This window comes from Homarus americanus, unplaced genomic scaffold (genome assembly GCF_018991925.1).
Source record: "Homarus americanus isolate GMGI-L3 unplaced genomic scaffold, GMGI_Hamer_2.0 scaffold56333, whole genome shotgun sequence".
In the NCBI taxonomy this organism is placed as follows: domain Eukaryota; kingdom Metazoa; phylum Arthropoda; class Malacostraca; order Decapoda; family Nephropidae; genus Homarus; species Homarus americanus.
The window spans coordinates 7,587,901-7,610,400 of NW_024734940.1; the positions used below are offsets into that span (position 1 = coordinate 7,587,901).

The 22,500-nt window shown below is 39.5% G+C and overlaps 1 protein-coding gene across 2 annotated transcripts in view; it reads right to left on the reverse strand.

The window, feature by feature from the left end:
- LOC121870600 (sarcosine dehydrogenase, mitochondrial-like) overlaps window positions 1-20,224 on the reverse strand; it is a 71,925-nt gene extending 51,701 nt beyond the window's left edge. The window contains exon 1 of one of the 2 annotated variants that reach the window (XM_042372431.1): window positions 20,083-20,224. The gene's annotated coding sequence lies outside the window, so the exon portion shown is untranslated. Of the gene's footprint in view, window positions 1-2,927; window positions 2,952-20,082 lie in introns of those variants that run through there. The other variant, XM_042372432.1, reaches the window with a different exon arrangement.
- Window positions 20,225-22,500: the final 2,276 nt, after the last annotated feature.

Here is a 22,500-nt window from a genome sequence, read left to right on the forward strand (position 1 = left end):
TAACCTGCCTAGCGGAGAGAATTACTTAATTTTGCAATTCAATTAGAAATTTCATTAAAGTAATGTGTGTGTGTGTGTGTGTGTGTGTGTGTGTGTGTGTGTGTGTGTGTGTGTGTATGTGAGGTAGTGTAGTGGTGACTCTTCATGATCATTTAAGGATGACTTTAGAGTGTCGCTAGAGACTTACTCTCCAGTGGTCTTATAGATAATCACAAACACCCGAGAGGAGGACAGAGCGACCTGGAGCACTGTACGTATTCTTGATCCCTAAAGCCTCGCCGTGTACAGTGAGCCACCAAACTATCCTCACAGTTTTGTCTGATGATATTTTATAAAGTTGGGGAAACATAATGAAAGATTTACTTGGACTACATATGAACAGTTGTTATGCCTGACTGGGTAGCATGATTCATCTGAGACGAGAAGCCCTGACTGAGTCTCTATCTAGGAATGTTAAGACTATCTAGGAATGTTAAGAAAAATGTAAGGAAAACAAAGAGAGACTATGAAATCAAAATAGCAAGAGAATCCAAGGCGAATCCCAAGGGATTTTTCCAGGTATATAGGACAAAGGTCAAGGACAAAGTTGGGCCTTTAAAGTCAGGGAGGGGAGAATTTATAAATGGCAGTGAAGAAATAAGCAAAGCATTGAACAGCTACTTCTTATCAGTTTTCACAGAAGAAATTTGCGATGAAATTCCGGAGGTGGAACTGATATTTAAGGGAAAGGAAGAAGAGAAATTAAAGAATATCACTATCAGAAAAGAGGATGTTCTTAAGAAGATAAATAAACTAAAGAATACAAAATCCCCAGGGCCGGATGAAATTTTTCCTCGAGTCTTAAAAGAGTGTAGGGAACAGATTAGCGGACCCCTCGTAAACTTATTTACAAAATCATTAGACACTGGAGTTGTGCCAGAGTTGTGGAAACAGGCAAATGTAGTACCCATATTCAAAAAGGGAGACAGAGCATCAGCGTCAAATTACCGGCCGATCAGTTTGACGTCAGTAGTGGGGAAATTTCTTGAATCAGTTATAGCAGATAGCATCCGATCGCATCTAGAGAAAAGCAAATTAATCTACGACTCTCAACATGGGTTTACAAAGGGAAAATCTTGTCTAACAAATCTGCTAACGTTTTTTAGGAAAGTCTTCGAGGTAGTAGATAATGACGAAAATTACGATGATATTTACTTAGACTTTAGCAAAGCATTTGACAGAGTACCGCATCAGAGGCTTCTGAGAAAAATTAAGGCTCATGGTATCGAGGGGAAAGTTTTAAATTGGATAAAATCATGGCTCACCGATAGAACGCAGAGGGTGAGCGTAGATGGTGTTAAATCTGAGTGGGGCCGTGTAACCAGTGGGGTTCCCCAGGGGTCAGTACTAGGCCCACTCTTGTTCATAATCTACATAAACGATTTAGATACTGGGATCAGCAGTGACATAAGCAAGTTTGCGGATGACACCAAAATAGGGCGGCAAATTAATTCAGGGCAGGATGCAAATGCATTACAGGAGGATCTAAATAAACTGCAGGGGTGGTCTGAAAAATGGCAAATGAAATTCAACACCAGCAAGTGCAGCGTACTTAATATTGGAAGAACAAATACTTATAATGTATACAGCCTTAACAACATCAACCTAGAGAAGTCGACTTGTGAAAGAGACCTAGGGGTACTTGTAAGCCCGGACCTACGGCCTAGAAAACAGTGCGTTAATGTTCGAAATAAGGCAAACAGAGTATTGGGTTTTATATCTAGAAGTGTAAGTAACAAGAGTGCAGAGGTCTTATTGCAACTATATCTTGCGCTAGTCAGGCCGCACCTCGATTATGCGGTTCAGTTCTGGTGCCCCTATTATAGAATGGATATAAATTCACTAGAGTCGGTGCAGCGAAGAATGACAAAAATGATTCCGGGACTTAGAAACCTTCCATATCAGGATAGGTTAAAGAAACTTAACTTGCATTCCCTAGAAAGACGAAGAGTGCGGGGAGATATGATAGAAGTATTTAAGTGGGTGAAAGGAATCAATAAAGGGGATATAGATAAAGTTCTTATAATATCCGAGCAGGATAGGACTCGGAGCAACGGATTCAAGTTGGATAAGTTTAGGTTTAGGAGGAGATAGGAAGAAACTGGTTCACAAATAGGGTGGTGGACGAGTGGAACAAGCTTAGCAACTTTGTAGTAAGTGCGGGAACTCTGGAAAGTTTCAAAAGGAGGCTAGATAGATTCATGGATGATAGAGAGTGGTAGTAACTCTCGATAGGAGCTGCCATGCGCAGGCCAACCGGCCTATTGCAGACTCCTTATTTTCTTATGTTCTTTCGGATGACACCAAAATAGGGCGGCAAATTAATTCAGGGCAGGATGCAAATGCATTACAGGAGGATCTAAATAAACTGCAGGGGTGGTCTGAAAAAACTCTATCAGACTGTTGTCTTCATGTAAGCCTGAATATGAAAATGTATGTAAGGCATTATTTGACATATTGAAAATAAAACAGGAACAAAAAGTTGGCTTTCAACTACCCTTAAGCCTCGGGTTAGGGTGCTGGTGGCAGTATCCCCTACCCGGGGGTAAATCGAGAAAAATCAGTTTTTCCAAATATAACTTTTAACCTTTTAAAATGATAAAACAATAAAAATTAAGCAAGAAGAACTACTGTATATATTGACCCTCTAGAAACTTTTTGTGATCGCCAGAGAGAGGGAGGAGGGGGGAGATAAGGAGACAGTGTTGGTTTGACAGCTGACGCTCGTGGTCCCTACTCACTTAGCAGCTATTTTAAGCTCGCCTTTGTGTCCGAGGTGGCCAATAATGTATATATTTACCGATCTTAATACTTATTTGCTATAAATAATTCAATTAGAATATTTTATTTGCATAATTTATCGTAAAAAAGTGCTTGGAAACACTCACCAGTCGGTCGCCAGTCTGTCTGGCTGTCTTTGTGTTTGGTAGTGCAAGTAATGCATAACAAATCTAATTGGTTCTAGAACCTTGTTCGTTATAGCATTCGTTCGTTATAGGATTAATCCGTTCCAGGCCCCCAAATACAACCACTTAACACTGAAAAATATAATATAAAATTGTAAAAATTGTAAAAAAGTGCATAAATATGCATCTAAACCCCTGAAATAAAGAATATCATTCATACTTAATCATAAAAAACAATAAATTAGTAAAAAAAAAAAAAAAAAATTAAATAATATTCGCTGTAGGAGTTTCGTTCGTTATAGCATTCTCAATTTTATAGGTAAAACCGTTCGTTTTAGGAATATTTCGTAGTAGGATCCGTTCGTTATAGCATACCCCACATAATCGTAGCATTGTTTAACAGTAATACTACAATACAAGTACACTACTTTTAGCAATATTACTTTGATACAACATGATAAAATGGACAAACAATGAAAATGAAACAAACAAAAGTAGGTAATTTTGTTCAAGAAGCTTCCCTGTGGCCGACCGAGTGGTATGAGAGGAAAATAGTCACACAAGAACTTGATAACCCATGCTGGGCATTTAAACAGTGGCGAGAATAGGCGGACGTTCTGAAACGTCACCCAGGGCCGAAGGGTTAAGAAACATAAGGCAGTGGTGAAATTTTGGGAAAACATTGTTTTTGACAAATTTTGTGAGGAATATGAAGACAAAACTATAAGAATTCCTAACAGTGATGAGACTCTTAAAGTGATGAATTTTAGTAAAACTTTAACTCATGAATCAGTTAAAGATGCTCCCTTTGAAATGGAAAATGAAATTATAATGAACATCATAGGTAAATATGGTAAAGTGGAAGGAGAGAGGCTGAACAAGTACACAAAAGGACCAGCGGCCGGACTGTTGAATGAGACAAGAACCTTCAAGCTAAATTTAAAGAACAACATTCCATCATCAGTAACAGTAGGTGGCCATAGTTTAACGTTCCTTTATGCTGGACAGAGGAAAACTTGTTATAAATGCGGGCATGAAGGTCATTTGGCAATTGATTGTCATACCGAGGAGGTAGATAAGGTGAACATTTTTAATGAGGAAGACTTCCCTGCGATACAACTTTCTGGTGAGATCCACAGCTCCAGCTCAAGGGCAGGTGTTAAGGAAGGAAAAGAAAGTGTTACAGTAAGTCAGGTTCCAGCAACAGCCCAGCATGGGGTAGAAAAGGAAGAAGTGCCTGTTCAGACTATAACCCAGGATGCTGTAGATCCAGAAGGTGCCACACACCCAGATTGTTCAGAAAATGCAGTACAGGAAAACTTCACTACATGTGAGGCCGAGATACGAGATACATACAGAGAGGAATAATGTGGATCAAACTAAAGGTAAAATATCTTATGAAAATATGGAAAATGATAAAGCAGGTGACATGGAAGCAACAAATATGACAGGGACAGAGTATGAAGTGGCAACAGATGAAAACATGGATAGAGTAGGGGAAATTGTAGAGATTACCTGTATTATGTCACCAAGCAGAAACAAGAATGATGCAAACAAGAAAGATCAGAACAAACCAGAGAAAATTTGATTAGAAATTAATGGCAGTGATGATGAAAATCAGGTATAAGTGAAAACAGATGGAGGAACGAATGGTGATATTTCAAAAACTTCTGGAAAAAGGTTCGTACGAAGCAAAATAAAAACAATGAAAACCCAAGTGATTTCAGTGGTCAAGTGAATAGCCAGACAGAAAATGGGTTAGAATGTGGGAAAGGAAAGAAAGATGATGGGAAGAAAATGGATCCAATTAGAAAAGCTGATTCATGGTGGGAAAAGGTTGAACATGTACAAAGCTGGTCAGTACGAGCAGTTAGTGGTAGTATGGTGATGTTGAGTAAGAGGGATGGAAAAGAAATAGCCAAAAAAGAGGTGATTAAAGGGAATAATGGTACAGATAAAGAAGGGAAAATAGACGTCAAGAGCAAAAAGTAAATAAATGTTTTTTTATTTTTTTTTACACTATTATAACAATAATTATTATGTATATAATGTTTGCAACATTAAATGCGAATGGTCTAAATAGTTTAGGTAAGCAAATGCTATTATTATCTGTTGCTAAGTATTATAATATTGACATCCTTATGATACAGGAACATAATGTTAAGGATCCAGGGAAATTATATTACCTAAATAATTATTTCGAAATTATTATACACAGTACACATTTGTTAAAAGGAGGAACTGCACTACTAGTAAGAAAAAATTCCACTTTCAAAATACTAAACTATGAGATGGATGAGAATGGCCAAATTTTATGTGTCAGAGTTTCCGTGCTGGACCATGTAATTCCTATTATTAACATTTATGCCCCATCTGAAAATACAAGGAAAAGGGAAGGAGGAGAATTGTTTTCTGATGATTTATTATATTATACCAGAAATAAATTTGAAAATATAATGATTGGGGGAGATTTAAACTGTGTTACCAGCAAGAGAGGTTATAGCACTCATGACAACAAAGGTTTGGTGTCCAAAACTTTAACAACCCTTATAAAGAATATAAAACTTAAGGTTGTTGCCATTATACATAATTATCAACCTGAGTTTACATATGTTAGGGACAAATATGGGTCAAGAATTGATAGGCTTTATGTTAAGGGGCTTGAGAACAAAATAGTAAATTGTGATACTGTTTCAAACAGTTTTTCTGACCATTCAATGGTTCTGTCAAAAGTAAACATTAACAAAAATGTAAAAGTAGGTAAAGGTATCTGGAAACTGAGTTGTAGTCTTTTAAGCTCTGATGAGGCACAGGAAAGCTTTGGAGTGTTTTGGAAATATGTTAAGGAGAAAATAAGCACATACCAGAATATTTTACAGTGGTGGGAACAATGTGCTAAACTAGAATGCAAGAACTTGTTTATAAAAATATGTAAACGAACGTCACAAGAAAAGTATGGGCTAATTAATTTATTTCAAAGTAGGTTAAGAGAACTTTATGAAAAAGATAGATACCTTGATGTGAATTATGAAGAAATAAAGGCACTGAAAATCAGAATAAATGAAGTAAGGAACAAAATTTGTGAAAGTGTTAAAATGAGATCCAGAATAAAAGACAGAATAGAAGGAGAAAAGTTTTCTCGCCATTTGATCTGTAAAGAAAAAAATAAAGGAAACAAGGAATTAATTACTAAGGTTAAGAGAGAAAATAGTGAAGAAATAGAGAATATGGAAGGAATAATATATGTAATTTAAAGAATTTGGGGGGAATCTATATAAAAGAGTTGAAACTAATGATGAATACTGTGAGAACTTTATAGAGAATTGCAAACCAAGACTAAAGGAATCGGAAAATGAATCTTTAATAAAACCAGTAAACGAGAAGGAAATATGGGAAGCAATTAATAATCTCAACCTTGGTAGATCCCCAGGTAGTGACGGTCTACCTGCAGAGTTTTATAAACATATGTGAAAATTTATCAGGGTAGAGATCATTGAGGTTATTCAGTTTATCTTTAACAATAAAGTATTAAGTGTTTCACAATATACAGGAATAATAAAGCTAGTGCCTAAAATGGGGAATCTGAATTTAATTGAAAACTGGAGACCAATAACCCTCCTAAATGTAGATTATAAAATAGTTGCAAAAATATTGGCAAGAAGAATTAAACCTTTTTTTTTAATTTAGTATTGTCAAAAGACCAACACTGTTGTATTAAAGGAAGGTCAATAATACTGTAGATGGTAATGTCATGATTAGGGATGTGGTGCAATTTGTCAGTAGTGAGAACCAAAAATGTCCCATGATAAACTTAAATTGGTCAAAAGCATTTGACAGAGTTGATATTAAATTTGTATTTAGGGTAATGGAAAAATTAGGCATTAAAAATGTTTATGAAGACTGGATTAAAATGTTGTATGGAAATTGTGAGAGAACGGTTTTGGTTAATGGCATACAAAGTAAGTCATTCAGGGTTGAAAGATCATTAAGAGAAGGATGTCCTCTTTCTATGATTCTCTATATATTTTTCCAAGAACCTTTTTATTTATCAGTAAACAGCAATGCCAGAATCATTCCCCCACAGCTACCAAACAACATAAAATTCCCATACAGGGATATGCTGATGATTCTACAGTCTTTGTTGCCACACACCAGTCCATAATTGAGGTTTGCAGAGAAATAGAAAGGTTTGAGGAAGCAACAGGTGCTAAATTAAACAAAGATAAAACAAGTATTATGGGCTTGGGTGAGTGAAAGAAGAGAGATTTATGGCCTGTGTTGTGGATGAGATCAGTAGAATATTCCAGAATTTTAGGAACTACATTATGTCAATTATGAACAAACTGTTAATATGAATTAGAACAAAATCTTGGAAAATATCAGCATTACTATTAATTGTTTATCAAACAGAAAATTATCCTTGTACCAAAAAGCAATAATTGTTTATTTTTAACTCAAAAGTTTTGTTCAAGGTATGGTACCTATCCCATACAGTCCCATTAAATAAAATGTACTCACAGAAAATTGAATCGTGTATTTTTAAATACATATAGAGTGGTATGTACCAGCCAATTAAAAGACAAACTCTGTATTTACCTGTCAAACAAGGAGGTATTGGAGTAGTTAATGTGTTTTGTAAGGCAGCTGCTATATTATGTACAACTTACATAAAAATTGCTTCAAACCATGAAAAGAGGAAATCTTTAACTCCATATTATACAAGTACAAGGACCAGTTATCTATTAGAAATGAAACCGTCAGATAATGTTTTCTACTTATCTCCGCCTTATTATAGTAATGCAATCAATACCCTAAGAAGGATAGCAAGGCATCATAACTTTCCCAATGTCAGGAGTAAAGATGTATACAATATGTTAATGACTTGGACTAAACCAGCAGTTGAAGAAAAGTATCCGCTGAGAAAATGGCCGTTTATTTGGGAATATATTACATGTAAATATATGGATCCTCACCAGAGAGGCTTCATATATAGGTATATTCACGAAACTCTACCAACAAAACAGAGACTAAAAATGTTAAACATAAAACAAGATGATAGTTGTGTAAGATGTGGTGAAGTAGAATATCCATTACATGTAGTTTACTTTTGTTTCCATGACAAAGAGATAATTAAATGTTTTAAAAATTTCCTGAATACAGTCTGCAATGTCAATAGCAAATTATTTCTGCATTTCTTAATGTTTAATATTAACTGTAGCAATAATAAGGATAAGAATACAGTGGTCATGCTAATGTCAGATTATATTTACTGTTTGTGGTTAAGTAGGAAGGAAAATTATAATGTTAAGGAGACTATATCCTTTATTAAAGGCAGAGTATATTATAATAAAAGGATGATCAAGTGTATTTTATAAGAAAAGTCATCCAAATATCTTACAGAAAAATATGTTAAATATGTTAATATGTAATATTTATGTATATATGTAAATCGTAAAATTTTAAATCAAAGAAAAAACTGTTAACGTGCTATTATATTTGCAGAATTCATACACACTAAGTTGTACATACATAGTAATCGGATACCCTTCCAACTTAACAAAAGTTTGTTGGTATCAGTTGGTAACAGTATTAGTACTTTATCCTCTGTTTCAAGTGTACGTTGTCTGGCTTTCTTGTCATAATAGTGCTTTTGAATTTTACTAAAGTTATTCAAATTTTCATGTGCAAGGTGACAAATTTCCTCAAGTCTGTTCCTGATTTCCATCACATAGGTATAAGTGTTTTGTCTTTCTTGATTTTGTTCCTTACCTATCCACAACTTCTCAGTATACTAAGAAGACCATTTACAGTACATCCATACAACAGTTCGAAAGATAGGAAGCCTGTGCTAGCCTGAGGAACCGCCCTATAAGCTAAACAACACATCAGGTAAGTAACAATCCCAGTCAGTAGGTCGTTCTTGACACATATTCTTAGTCAATATAGACTTTAGGATAAGATTGAATCTCTCGTTGAGGCCGTTAGCAATAGGGTGATAAGGAGTGGTAAAATCTTGCTTGACACTTATTAAGCGACACACCTCTGTCACTTAAGATCATCTCCTGTGGGAATCCTAATCTCGAAAATATCCCCATTAGTGCATCGGCTACTCTCTCCGTTGTGACGTCTGGCAAAGGTTCTGCCTCAGGCCATCTTGTGGAGTAATCTACAAGAGTTAGAACGTAACGATTGCCTTGTGAGGATACTGTATGAAAGGGACCTACTATATCAATAGGAACAGTTTGAAATGGAGTGGCATGGATACTAATAGGACTTTACTGACCTTGCCCTTCGGTAATGGGTATAGTCCATTGACAAACATCACAAGTTTTACACTATTTCTTGACATCGGCTACTACCCCTGGCTAGTAGAAACTAGACAATATCCTGTCCTCAGTTTTCCTACTCCCCATGAGACCTCCCATTAGACATTCATGAGCTAGCGTGAGAATTTTATTTCTACGCCGAAAAGGCACCAACTACTGCTTTACCTAACTACCGTGTTTGTTATGTATCCTATACCAAAGTTCCCCTTTTTAACAGGGTGTAAATTACAGTCCTGAGAATGGTGTTGGTGTCGTAACAATTCTTGTAAACTTTCGTCCGACTCCTGTTACTCAGTGGTAATGATACCTTCAGGTCCTCTCCCTCTAGTGGAACTTTAAGGGAGCGCACTGGTTGTTTCCACTTCCGCCCTTGTGCCCATGTCACTACTGCTCCTCCAAAGTCAGCACCAGCTACCATCATGTCGAGGAATAGATCTTCACAGGAAGTAGAAAAGGTGTTGTGAAGTTTCTCAAGTGAAGATTCTTCCATGTTGTCAGAAGTTTCTTTCGAGATGTAGTGATCAGCATTACAGGGTGTCTCGGGCAACACTACCCCCATCTGCCCGAGTGGAGTCTGATTCTAGATCTGGCTGTGTCACACCCTGGATCTTCCATATGATGAGGTCACAACTGGCATCCCTCCTACACATTGCCTCCACCTCACCACTATTTTAAGGTGTATTCACTATGATTCTGGCGACTGGACAATCAACAGGCACTTCTTGATACCATCAGTTTTCTGCTCAGGTTGAACGAACTTCTCCTTGACCACTACTCCCGTACAACCAGTATCTCTTAACACTCACTTGTTGTTCCCTAATATAACCGTAGGTAGTCTTCAAATCCTCACCCACACCAAAACCGTAGTCATGCACATCAATACCGCCACCACTCCAGTGCAATTCCCAGCAGTCACAGTGGGTGCCCTTCCTCTCCAGTTAGTGCAGTCTGCCAAACTCCTGGGTGTTACAACCAAGGCAGCCTCGTACCGACTCTACATGCTACGACGACTTAGGTCACTTGGGGCACCCACGCCAGAGCTGAGGACTATCTACAATGCCTTTATTCTCCCCAAACTAACGTATGCATCACCAGCCTGGTCGTCTTCTCTCAACTCTACCCAACAACGCCAGCTAGAGAAGGTACAGAAAAGGGCCTGCAGAATCATGCTCGGCGCAGACTACTCCGGCTACAACAACGCTCTCTCCACCCTGGAAATGCCATCCCTCAGTGACCTCCACCACCAAGCACTAGCAAGGTTTGGCAGTGGAATACTGCACCATCCTCGTCATCGCCACCTCCTGCCACCAGCAGTCCCCCGCCCACCTCGCCCAGTCCGCCACTACAACAAAATTCAGCCCATAAGAGCCCAATCTGATAGATATAAGAATAGCACCATCCCATTTATTGTTAAAATAATAAATAGCCCCTGATTTATGTACTGTACAGCCCTGTAATTGTATTCAACGCATTTCATTATGTCTAGATCAAATGTAAGTTTGTTTATTTTCAGCCACCGGCTGCAACTCTATTAATAAACCGTTTATTATTATTATTATTATTATTATTATTATTATTATTATTATTATTATTATTATTATTATTATTATCATCATTAATCGAGCCTGAACTTATGATCATGGGAATTTCCTCGCCTGTGGGTAGGGTTACTGTGGAGGTAGGTTGATCTACGCATGCACCAGTCTTGTCTTATTTGATGTTCTTTACACGTGGGGTCATCTCATGAGCTTTCTGCCCTCTGCTTTAGGTTGCACAGGAAACAAAACCTCGTTGTACGATTTTGTTCACGAGACCAACAACTCTTTGCTATTAAATTTGACTTTTGAATATTTTCGTATGGCTTGTTTTACCTATTTTTCGGAAACTTTACCGGATTCCACATTGGACCACCGTGTGCTGCAAGGTATTTTTCTGTTAAACTCACCAAGCCATTTAACGTCTTAGGTGTTCGCTCTTTTAGAAACGTCTTAATTCAGACCTGCTTTTCTTCAGGAACTGTTCCCGTAACATTAAGTCCTTTAGTGATTCATAATTCTGTTCTATGCCAGAAAGGTCGATCTACCTGTTAAAGTACAAACACATGGGGAAGAAAACTGGGCAACAGTTTCACCTTTCTCTGGGCAGTTATGCCTAAATTTTTATCTGTATCCCTCATCAGTTAACATATATCGTCTCAGTATGGCAGCCTTTACAGCTTCATAGCTTGAAGAGCTTTTCCTGTTAACAGAGGACTTAAATTCGTTGGTCATTCATCATGCAGCCACTTACTTGTTGTTGCATACCTTTCAAAGCGATCCAAGTAGGCGTCCACATCGTCGATGTCTTCATCATATATCGGTTGTTTGATGAGCTGCCAGGAGACTGACCTGCACCTAGTTTTGTTTTCTGAATCTCTCATTGTAGTTTGAACCTCTCTTCCTCTGCTTCCCGCTGTATTTGTAGTCGTCTGTCTCCTACTTGCTTCTTCTCCTTCTCTGCTTCTCGTTGAAGTTGTAGTCGTTTGTCCTCTGATTCTCTCTTTTCCTTCTCTGCTTCTCGTTCTTCCGCTCTCGTTTACAGTTCTGTTTGATACAAATCACTGACAAACTTTCTGTGAGAAATTTGAATAATAGACCAGGTTCTTTGCAGATTTTACTCTTGTAGCGTCAGACAGTGACTGGCAACCCGGCGCTGCCACAGACCAACTCCCGCCTCCACACATGGGAAAACATATCGTTAGATGGTACTCCATCTCACAATCTCACATCTACCCCCAAGTTAAAAGGAAATAACAATGCACATTTGAACTAACGAAAGGGAAACAATGCAGTCATAAAAAACAATAATGCAAGAAAAAACCAGTCAAACAAAGACACACACACACAAAAAACTCTAAGCTAATTTTACACCACATACACTACACCACGTAGTCAGCCAACCAACCCAAGGGCCTGCAGCCTCTCCCAGGCCTGGCCACGCCCGACTGGGGAGGGGCAGGAGGGGGGGGTGCGAGAAAGGGCGCGAGTTCAGAGGGCACAGCAGAAGAGGGGCCAGGAGGCATAGGTGATGCACCACAGGAGTGGTAGGCACAGGGGTGGCGCCGCATCGCAGGTGGCGTCTTTTGCGGATGGACACCCTGCCACTGCCAGTCAACCTGATGGCATACTGCCTGTGAGGGCGGGCTTCCACCACTATGCTCGTCCTATCCCAGAGCTTGGTAACAGCGTCCTGCACACACACCTGCACGCCCACAGCTAGGGAAGCCAGCTGGTGGAACACCTCCCCCCGCGACAGAAGGATCCCATCCTGGGTTTCGGCCAAGCACACCTCCCTAATACGAAGTGCCCGCCGTCAGTGCTGGTCCACCTTATAGTGCTGTCTGGCCACAGGAACGCCGTCACAGAGCTGGTGGCCGGTGGCAAGTTGGGCGGGCGACTTGTTCACCCCCGCAGAGGCGTGTTCAGGTACTCGAGGAGGGCCTGGGATGTCCTATAGCAGTCCAGGCTACCCCCGGGCCCAGTGTTATCCCTGAGGAGCCTCTTGGCGGCCTTGACCCCAGCCTCTGCCCTGCCATTGGACTGGGGGAAGTGGGCCAACGAGAGCCGCACCTCGACCCCCCATGACTTGAGGAAATCCATCATCTCACCGCTAGCAAGGTTGGTGCCTCCATCCGTGGAGATTTGCTCAGGTGCCCCCCACCTAGTGAAGTAACCCCGCAGACGGGCGATGATCTTTCCAGAGGTGGCCTCGTTGGGGAAGTGGGCTGGAAAGAGCACTACCATTCGCTCCTCAACCGAAACAACGATGTGGATATCCTGACTACCCAGCAGGTCCCTCATCACCCAGAGCTGACCCATCTCAACTATTCTCCATCCTTGAATGAGATCGCTACTGCCATCAACCAGATGAAAAATAACAAAGCCTCAGGGCATGTTGGAATCCCAGCCGAGGTGTATAAAGCAGGAGGACCTCTGCTTACCAGCCGTCTCCACTCTCTTCTGGAGAATACACGGGAAAAAGAGAAAATCACTAAGCTCTTAAAGACGCTTCCATTGTCAATATTTACAATAACAAGGGAGACCGGTCAGACTGTGCCAACTACCGCAGGATCTAGCTGCTGTCCATAACTGGCAAGATTATCACCTGAGTCCTCCTAAACAGACTTCTTCCTGAGGCGGAAACCTTCTTTCCAGAATCTAAATGTGGCTTTAGACCAGTGGTTCTTAACCTGGGGGGCGTCAGTAACTTCCAGGGGGAGCGCAAGCCCTAGGGAAAAGGTAGGAATTTCTCTAATTATAATTATAGTGTTTATTCTCTTAACAAGAGCGTGGGCTAATATTGAGAAGTTTATGAAAAAATGCAAAAGTATCGCCTTATAACTTTAGTTTTCTATAGGCTACTTTTTTTACTTAGGGCTTACCATTTTCTGTACTTATTGATCCCCCTCCCTATCCCTCGAAACCCATGGGGGGGGGGGGGGTTAACTCATCCTGGACCTGTATACTGCTCGTTGGTGACTGGTGAGCCCCGTTCTCTCCCAGTCTTCTGCACACGTCCGTGGCAATAATTCCTCTTCTCTCACATTTATTCAGTTAAGGCTGTTGAGGTATGTTTTATCCCAGTTGTTATATTTACCTAAAAATAGTAAGCAGCCATAAGTTTATTGGTGAATTGTGAACACGCATGTGTTGCTCTGTTTGTTATTCGCAAGTTTTGAATTCCGTTTGTATTTTATCAGAAGTTGGTGGTGCTTAAAATCATGTGGTGGTAACAGGTGGTTATGGTAAAGTTGTATTTATGATGATATTGATTTGTTTCTTAATAATCATGTGTTTATGATCATGATGTGTTTACTATAATGTTGTGGTGTTTGTTAATATTTACTTAATAATTATGTGGTGGTGTTTATGATCATGTAGTGGTGCTTATGATCATGTTGTGATCATTGATGTTTGTTAATAATCATGTGGTGTTTATGATCATGTGATGTTTGTTAATGATACGGTAGTGTTTATGATCATGTGTGATTGTAGTCACTTGTAGTGTTTACGAACTTTACGATCATATGCTTGTTATTGATCATGTGGTTGTGATTATCATGATGTTGTGGTGTTCATGAGCACGTGGTGATGTTTATCTTACCTTACACGTGCCTTATGTTTTGTTCATAGATGCAAGGGGGGCGTGGAGGGAAGGACCAATTCCTAGAGGGGGCGTGGTAGTAAAAAGGTTAAGAACCACTGCTTTAGACCATCACATGGCACCACTGACATGATCTTTGCTGCCCGCCAGATACAGGAAAAGTGCAGAGAACAGCTTCGTGACCTATACATGGCCTTCGACTCAGTCAGCAGAGAAGCCCTTTGGAGGACCCTCAGCCGTTTTGACTGCCCACCAAAATTCATCACCATTGTGAGGCAACTCCACGATGGCGTGAACGGCAGTGTCCTGTACAATGGCACCCAGTGTGGTGTTCTTTCCAATCCCAACGGGGTTAAAACAAGGTTGTGTACTGGCATAAACTCTCTTTTCCATTTTCTTGGCTGCCTTTCTTACTCGTGTCAGTGCCAATTTAGCCAACGGAGTGGACATCCAGTACTGGTTGAAGGGACTTTTCAACATAAGACGAATCCAGGCAAGAACAAAGGTGTCTTCAGCTTCCATTACCGAACTTCAGTATGCAGACGACCTCACCCTCGTCGCTCACACTGAAAGCAACATACAGAAGATCCTAAACACCTATGCAGATGCGAAGGCACACTTCGCCTTCGAGGTGAATGTATGTAAGACTCAGATTCTCTTCAGCCTGCCCCTGGTTCAGCCACACCTCCACCATCCATCCAGCCTAACAGTACTACCCTCTCTAATGTTACACACTTTCAGTATCTCGGCTTCCACCTGTCCACCACCGTGGACATCAATGAAGAGATTCAACATCGGATCACGTGTGCATCTCAAGCCCTTGGTAGATTCCATACCTATGTCTTCAGCTGTAGGGAGCTGAAATTATCTACAAAGATGCACGTATGTAATAGCCCCTGTCTTATAGGCAGAAGTATTTATATAAATGGGTTAATTACGTTTGATTTCTATACTCTACCACCCTCTGTAACTTTCCACTAGTTATGAGGTAGCATGTTCAGAGCACGTGACAAGGTGTGCTCACGGGAAGTCGCGTCACTTAGTGCTGAGCTAAGGCATTAAGTAGCCGGCTCTTTGGCCACCTCTTGCAGAAGTAGTTTGATATCCTTGACTAGAGGAAGACGTTATTGAGAGCCATCGTGAATGGTTCCGTCTTCTCTCGAGGGAGGACGTATATTACCGTTCTCCCTCGACAGGTATTATAAGCACTCTCGCTCAACCCCTCACACCAACAGGAAGTATTTGAGAAGAGCTGTTTAATATAGCCTCCATCCTCATTTAACACTCATAGCTACAGTGTTTAAGTTACGGTGATATACACTTGGAACTGTATATAATATATTATCTTAATAAATACAGAAAGGAGAGTTGGGTTTTGCTACTAAAACCCTATATACCTTTACATGTTCCAACCCCATTAACCCAGCAAGAATCAACGGTTAAAGGGCCAGTTCACATATACCGAGCAGTGGTCCTCCCCACCCTGCTATATGGCAGAGAGACATGGGTCACATACAGGAAGCACCTGAAGGCACTTGAAAACTTTCACCAACATAGTCTACAAGAAAACAATCGCCAGTATTCTCACTGACACGAACTGTAGAAACATCGAGGCTACCATTATCCATAAACAACTACATTGGACTGCCCATGTACCTGCATGCACGGCAGTAGACTGCCAAGGCAGTTCTTTTCAGTCACCTAACTAATTGTAAGCATAACGCTGGTGGGCAACGAAAAAGGTATAAGGATAATCTTTAGACAAACCTGAAAAAATGCCAAATCAACCCCCTCATCTGGGAAACGATCACTACACACCGTAACGCCTGCAGGAGCACCACGCGAGAAGATATCAATATTTTCGAGTTAGCCCGACTGCATACCGAGGCAGACAAGCGCCAGCGCCAGAAGGACGCTGCCGCCGCCCCTCCCGCACTAGATGTAGCCCACCACACGTGTAACATCTGTGGACGGCCCTGTCTCTCCTGTATCGGCCTTTCGAGTCACCTCAGAGCTCACCAACGAAAGTGAAATCCTTAATAACTCATACCATTATATAATAGTTGGATGATCGTCATACTCGGTTCCGAGTGACAGCAAAGTAGTAGTAGTTGTGTTGCTAAGAGATAAAGTTCACCTAGATACGTTGTCTAATCCTTGAAGGTGAAGAGTTTTATAATATACGATAAGGCGAGAGTGAACCAAATTAAGTCTTCTATAGTTTGCTCTGATAGAAATACTTAATAATAGTGGTGTTACTACAACTGTTAATATTATTTAATAATGACGGTAATAGTTGTTAATAATGATGTTAATAGTTGTTAATAATGATGGAAATATTTAGTAGTAATGAATGTAATATTTCATAATAATGATCTTAATAGTTGTTAATAATGATGGAATTAATTGTTAATAATGATGGTAATAGTTGTTATAAGTTAATAGTTGTTAATTATAATGGAAATAGTGGTTAGTAATGATGGTAATATTATATAATGATAATGGTAATAGCTAATAGTTACGGTAATTGTTAATAATGATGGAAATAGTTGTTAGTAATGATGGTATAAGTTGTTAATAATGATGGAAATAGTTGTTAGCAATGATGATAATAGTTGTTAATAATGATAGAAATAGTTGTTAGTAATAATGATAATAGTTGTTAATAATGATGGAAAGAGTCGTTAATAATGATGGAAATATATGATAATGATGAAAGTAGAAGTTAATAGTCATGGTATTAGTTAATAATTGAGTCTCAGCCATTAACTGATGATATTAAAGTCTTGAATACTTACCTGAGTTGAAAGCTTTACCACAGATATATATATATATATATATATATATATATATATATATATATATATATATATATATATATATATATATATATATATATATATATATATATATATATTTATTTATTTATTTATTTATTTATTTATTTGTATTTTTTTTTTACGGGTACTAACCCACCCGGGTACAGGACACTGACCTACATCATGGCTGAGGGGTGAAAATGTAATAATTATAATAATAATAATAACAATAATAATAATAATAATAATAATAATAATAATAATAATAATAATAATAAAAATAATAACAATAACAATAATAATAATATTATTATTATTATTATTATTATTATTATAATTCATTGTAAATAAAATTTATAATAAAAATTACAAAATTAAATTAAAATATGCAAATAATAATGATAATTATAATAATAACAACACTGTAATAATAATAATAATAATAATAATAAAGACCCATAAAAAACAAAAAAACAAAAACAGTATTGAGAAACAATATATGGATGTTGTATTGTCAAAGTAAGAGAAACAATTGAGACCCTGCAATTGTGTGTAAATGAGGCAGAAAGTCAAATCAGCAACTCGGGACTTAGTCACAATTTTTGTGATGCCATATGGCAGCAGGGTCTACCATTAGACAATACATTATGCTTTCAATATCTTCCCAGGCTGAAGTACCTCCCTGTGATGGTCAGCACAAAACTGATATTATGTTACACAAATTTATGTGTCAGTGGCCCAAGGTTAAAAATGTAACACATGATGATTTGTACACTTCTAAGCTGTTTTCCCAATCCATGGGATGATTATATATTATTCCTAACATGAACGAACAGTGCACTGCTTTGAGATGCTGTTCCGATATTGTACTTGTGCTGTTTGATTCTGAGTTGCAATGCTTTCCCAGGCTGACCTACACTACAGTTGCAACATGGAATGCAATAAACACTTCCATTTACATTCAAAGTTGAGCTATTCTTGATTAATATAATGGTAATGATTGAGTCATACTTAAAAACAACATTAATATTTAATAATTTAAGGGACTGAACTAACGGGACAAATTAATTGCGATAAGGCAGAGTCAAAATATTCTTATGTGTAGGAATTTGCCTGGTTTGAGTAGAATAAAAGGATTTTTTAGCCCTTTTAAAACAATGATCAATAAACAATGAAGGGTACCCAAGTTTTGTGCAATGGAACGAATGTGTTTCAGTTCTTCCTCAATAAATTCAGCGTCACAAATGCGCTACCATCTCAAAAACATAACAGAAAAAACTGACATGCACCAGGTATTAAATATTATATCTAATTGGTAAATCTTACGACAAGGGCATAGTGGTTGTGCCAGACTTGCGGAAACAGGCAAATGTAGTACTCATATTCAAAAAGGGAGACAGAGCATCAGCGTCAAATTACCGGCCGATCAGTTTGACTTCAGTAGTGGGGAAATTTCTTGAATCAATTATAGCATATAACATCCGATTGCATTTAGAGAAAAGCAAATTAATCTACGACTCTCAACATGGGTTTACAAAGGGAAAATCTTGTCTAACAAATCTGCTGACATTTTTTAGGAAAGTCTTCGAGATAGCAGATAATGACGAAAATTGCGATGTTATTTACTTAGACTTTAGCAAAGCATTTGACAGAGTACCGCATCAGAGGCTTCTGAGAAAAATTAAGGCTCATGGTATCGAGGGGAAAGTTTTAAATTGGATAAAATCATGGCTCACCGATAGAACGCAGAGGGTCAGCGTAGATGGTGTTAAATCTGAGTGGGGTCGTGTAACCAGTGGGGTTCCCCAAGGGTCAGTACTAGGCCCACTCTTGTTCATAATCTACATAAACGATCTAGATACTGGGATCAGCAGTGACATAAGCAAGTTTGAAGATGACACCAAAATAGGGGGCCAGATTAATACAGGGCAGGATGCAAATGAATTACAGGAGGATCTAAATAAACTGCAGGGGTGGTCTGAAAAATGGCAAATGAAATTCAACACCAGCAAGTGCAGCGTACTTAATATTGGAAGAACAAATACTGTCAATGTACAGCCTTAACAACATCGACCTAGAGAAGTCGACTTGTGAAAGGGACCTAGGGGTACTTGTAAGCCCAGGACCTACGGCCTCGAATACAGTGCGTTAATGTTCGAAATAAGGCAAACAGAGTATTGGGTTTTATATCTAGAAATGTAAGTAATCAGAGTGCAGAGGTCTTATTGCAACTATATCTTGCGCTAGTCAGGCCGCACCTCGATTATGCGGTTCAGTTCTGGTGCCCTTATTATAGAATGGATATCAATTCACTAGAGTCGGTGCAGCGAAGAATGGCGAAAATGATTCCGGGACTTAGAAACCTTCCATATCAGGATAGGTTAAAGAAACTTAACTTGCATTCCCTAGAAAGGCAAAGAGTGCGGGTAGATATGGTAGAAGTACAAGTGGGTGAAAGGAATCAATAAAGGTGATATAGATAAAGTTCTTATAATATCCGAGCAGGATAGGACTCGGAACAACGGATTTAAGTTCGATAAGTTTAGGTTTAAGAGGGAGATAGGAAGGAACTGGTTTACAAATAGGGTGGTGGACGAGTGGAACAAGCTTAGCAACTTTGTAGTAAGTGCTGGAACGCTGGAAAGTGTCAAAAGGAGGCTAGATAGATTCATGGATGATAGAGAGTGGCAGTAACTCTCGACAGGAGCTGCCATGCACAGGCCAACCGGCCTATTGCAGACTCCTTATTTTCTTATGTTCTTATGTTCTTATAAAAGTAAGAACAGAAAATGTATTTTGTAAAGCTGGTGAGATATGAAATAAGAGAGAATACACAGGTTTCATACTTACTAGTAATAAACAGATATACTGATAATGAGTTGCAGAGGTACAGGTCGGTCCACGAGAGGTAAAGGTACTGGCACAGTGCACTTCGGCCAAGGTCCTGTAGTGTTCGTCAGCCCTCCGAGACGTTGATTACTCAACCAAGATTTCTTGTTTTCTTTCGCTAAACAATGAAGATACGTACACGCTCTCATAATCTTTATCTGACACTTGGTAGATACCAGGCAGTGTGTGGTTATCTTAGAAGCGCTTGCTTATATATACAGGTATTTACCAAATAACCGCATAATTAAGCCACATTTGGTAAAACGTTACTCTGCTCACCTAAGAGGCACGTATAATGAGACAAATCTCACAAGAAGAAGATTACATATATACAAATAGAATATTTAGTAAGAGAGTATAAAGAGAGGAAGACTTTGGTAGCGTGGCCGTGTTAGTTATTTGAACTGGACTTACACTTGTCTTATCTCATACGTCAACACACATCTATTACGTTCTTAAGGACGACTTCTCAAACACCGCTTGCTTCGTTACAACTGTTTATTAATTACGACAATGACATGGACACATTAATAACACCTTCTATCGAAGTTACTAGGACATTATATTTACGTTACTAGGACATCATATTACGTTACTAGACACTGATTCTCGAACACGAACATGAAATGAATACACTTCCCACGTAAGTAACTCATCCCATGGAAAGCTCTGACAAAAACTCACGTGACCTAGGGGAGGCCTTGCAGGGAGACTGCTTAGCTGGAACACTGGTGTCGGGAGGGCGACTGCTTAGCTGGGACACCGGAGGGAAGTCGGGGAGGGAAGTCTTGCGTGACTCTCCTCCCGTGAGCGGGACTGGGTTGTGGTGGACCTCCTCCTCCGATCCCTGTGAGTCTCTCTCTCTGATTCTGTCTCTCTGACTCCCTCTCGCTGCTCCACCTGAGGGAGGGCTACGAGCGGGACTGGGGACGTAGTTGCTGGCCCTTCTTGGTTACAAGACACACTCTCCTGAGGGAGGACTAGGACGTCCTATATATTGGAAGACCAGCCGTCAGGTTGAGCTGATCAGGGGGGCGGCGAAGGGTCTCCTTACATTTGCCCTCGCTAATGTAGGGTCAGGTCTGGACTTTTTCTGAGACTATAAGTTGTTGTATATTCTGGAGAAATCTTCAGAAGAATGCTTGGCTGTTAACATCGTTGGTGGGGCCGTGTGACATGAGAGGCTCTGGTTGATTTGTGGCCCCTTGACTTGGGCTCGAGGGTTACATTTTACCTGGCTAATGTGAGGTTAGGTCTGGGCCTTGTCTGAGATGTACTGTAGTTGTGTATATTGGGAGAGAGTCGGTAGGTGGTTTCTTACATGTTTGTTGGAGCCGTGTGACGTGTGGAGGGGAGCCTGGTTGATTTGTAACCCTTGGGCAGCCGCGAGGGTTACCCTTACACTTGACCCCCCTAATGTCGGGTCAGGTCTTGACTGTTTCTGAGATGTAAGCTGTGGTCTGACAACCCATCACTACACACGGGTACTCCCCATTAGAGGTTCACGGCGCCATAAGCTCGTTGAACAGGCTTTGTGTGAAATATAACAGAGTCTAGGGCTGCTTTTAGTGTCCTGGTGGCCCAGAGGTAACGTTCCCCGGTCACAGGATCGTGGGTTCGAATCCTGGAGGGGTGAGGTGTTGAATATATATATATATATATATATATATATATATATATATATATATATATATATATATATATATATATATATATATATATATATATATATATATATATATATATATATATATATGTAATATTCAGAAATTTCAAATGCCCGCCATTAGCGATACTGAGCTTTCAAGGTCGTCTGAGGGAAGAGAGCGCTCCCCGCACATAGTGGGAGGTTGTGGAACTAGGCCTATATGATATTAAATGTAATTTGCCGAATTAATAATGATGCGATTCATGAAGTTAAGGGATTATTATTGAATTTGAAATTATTATAGATCGTTTATCAGTCTGAATAATGTCACGGGTGTCCCAAGGAGTTATTAGTTAGGCGGAAAATATGTCACGTAGGCCTAAGCTAGCGCCTTGGAGAGACGCGACGCTGGCTGGTCCTCAGTCACGTGAAAGCGATTGGACCTACAGGACATCCCTGCGCGTCCGTCCACAGAAATAGTCACGTGGTCTAGTCACCTGTGCTGCGCTATTGCAGTATAACAAGTAAGTCTCATTCAATCTCAGACAGGGTTAGATAGAGCAGTGATAAAGTTAACAAGAGCTAACAGTGAGTTCATTTCAGGGTTTCCGTCAGAACCCACTTGACTGCGAGAGTGAAGACTGCGAGAGATTGACTGCCGTTTGAGACTGCCGTTGATGATTGAGGGTGGCGATTGTCGCCATTGGACCGATCAGTGTAGGCCTGTCACT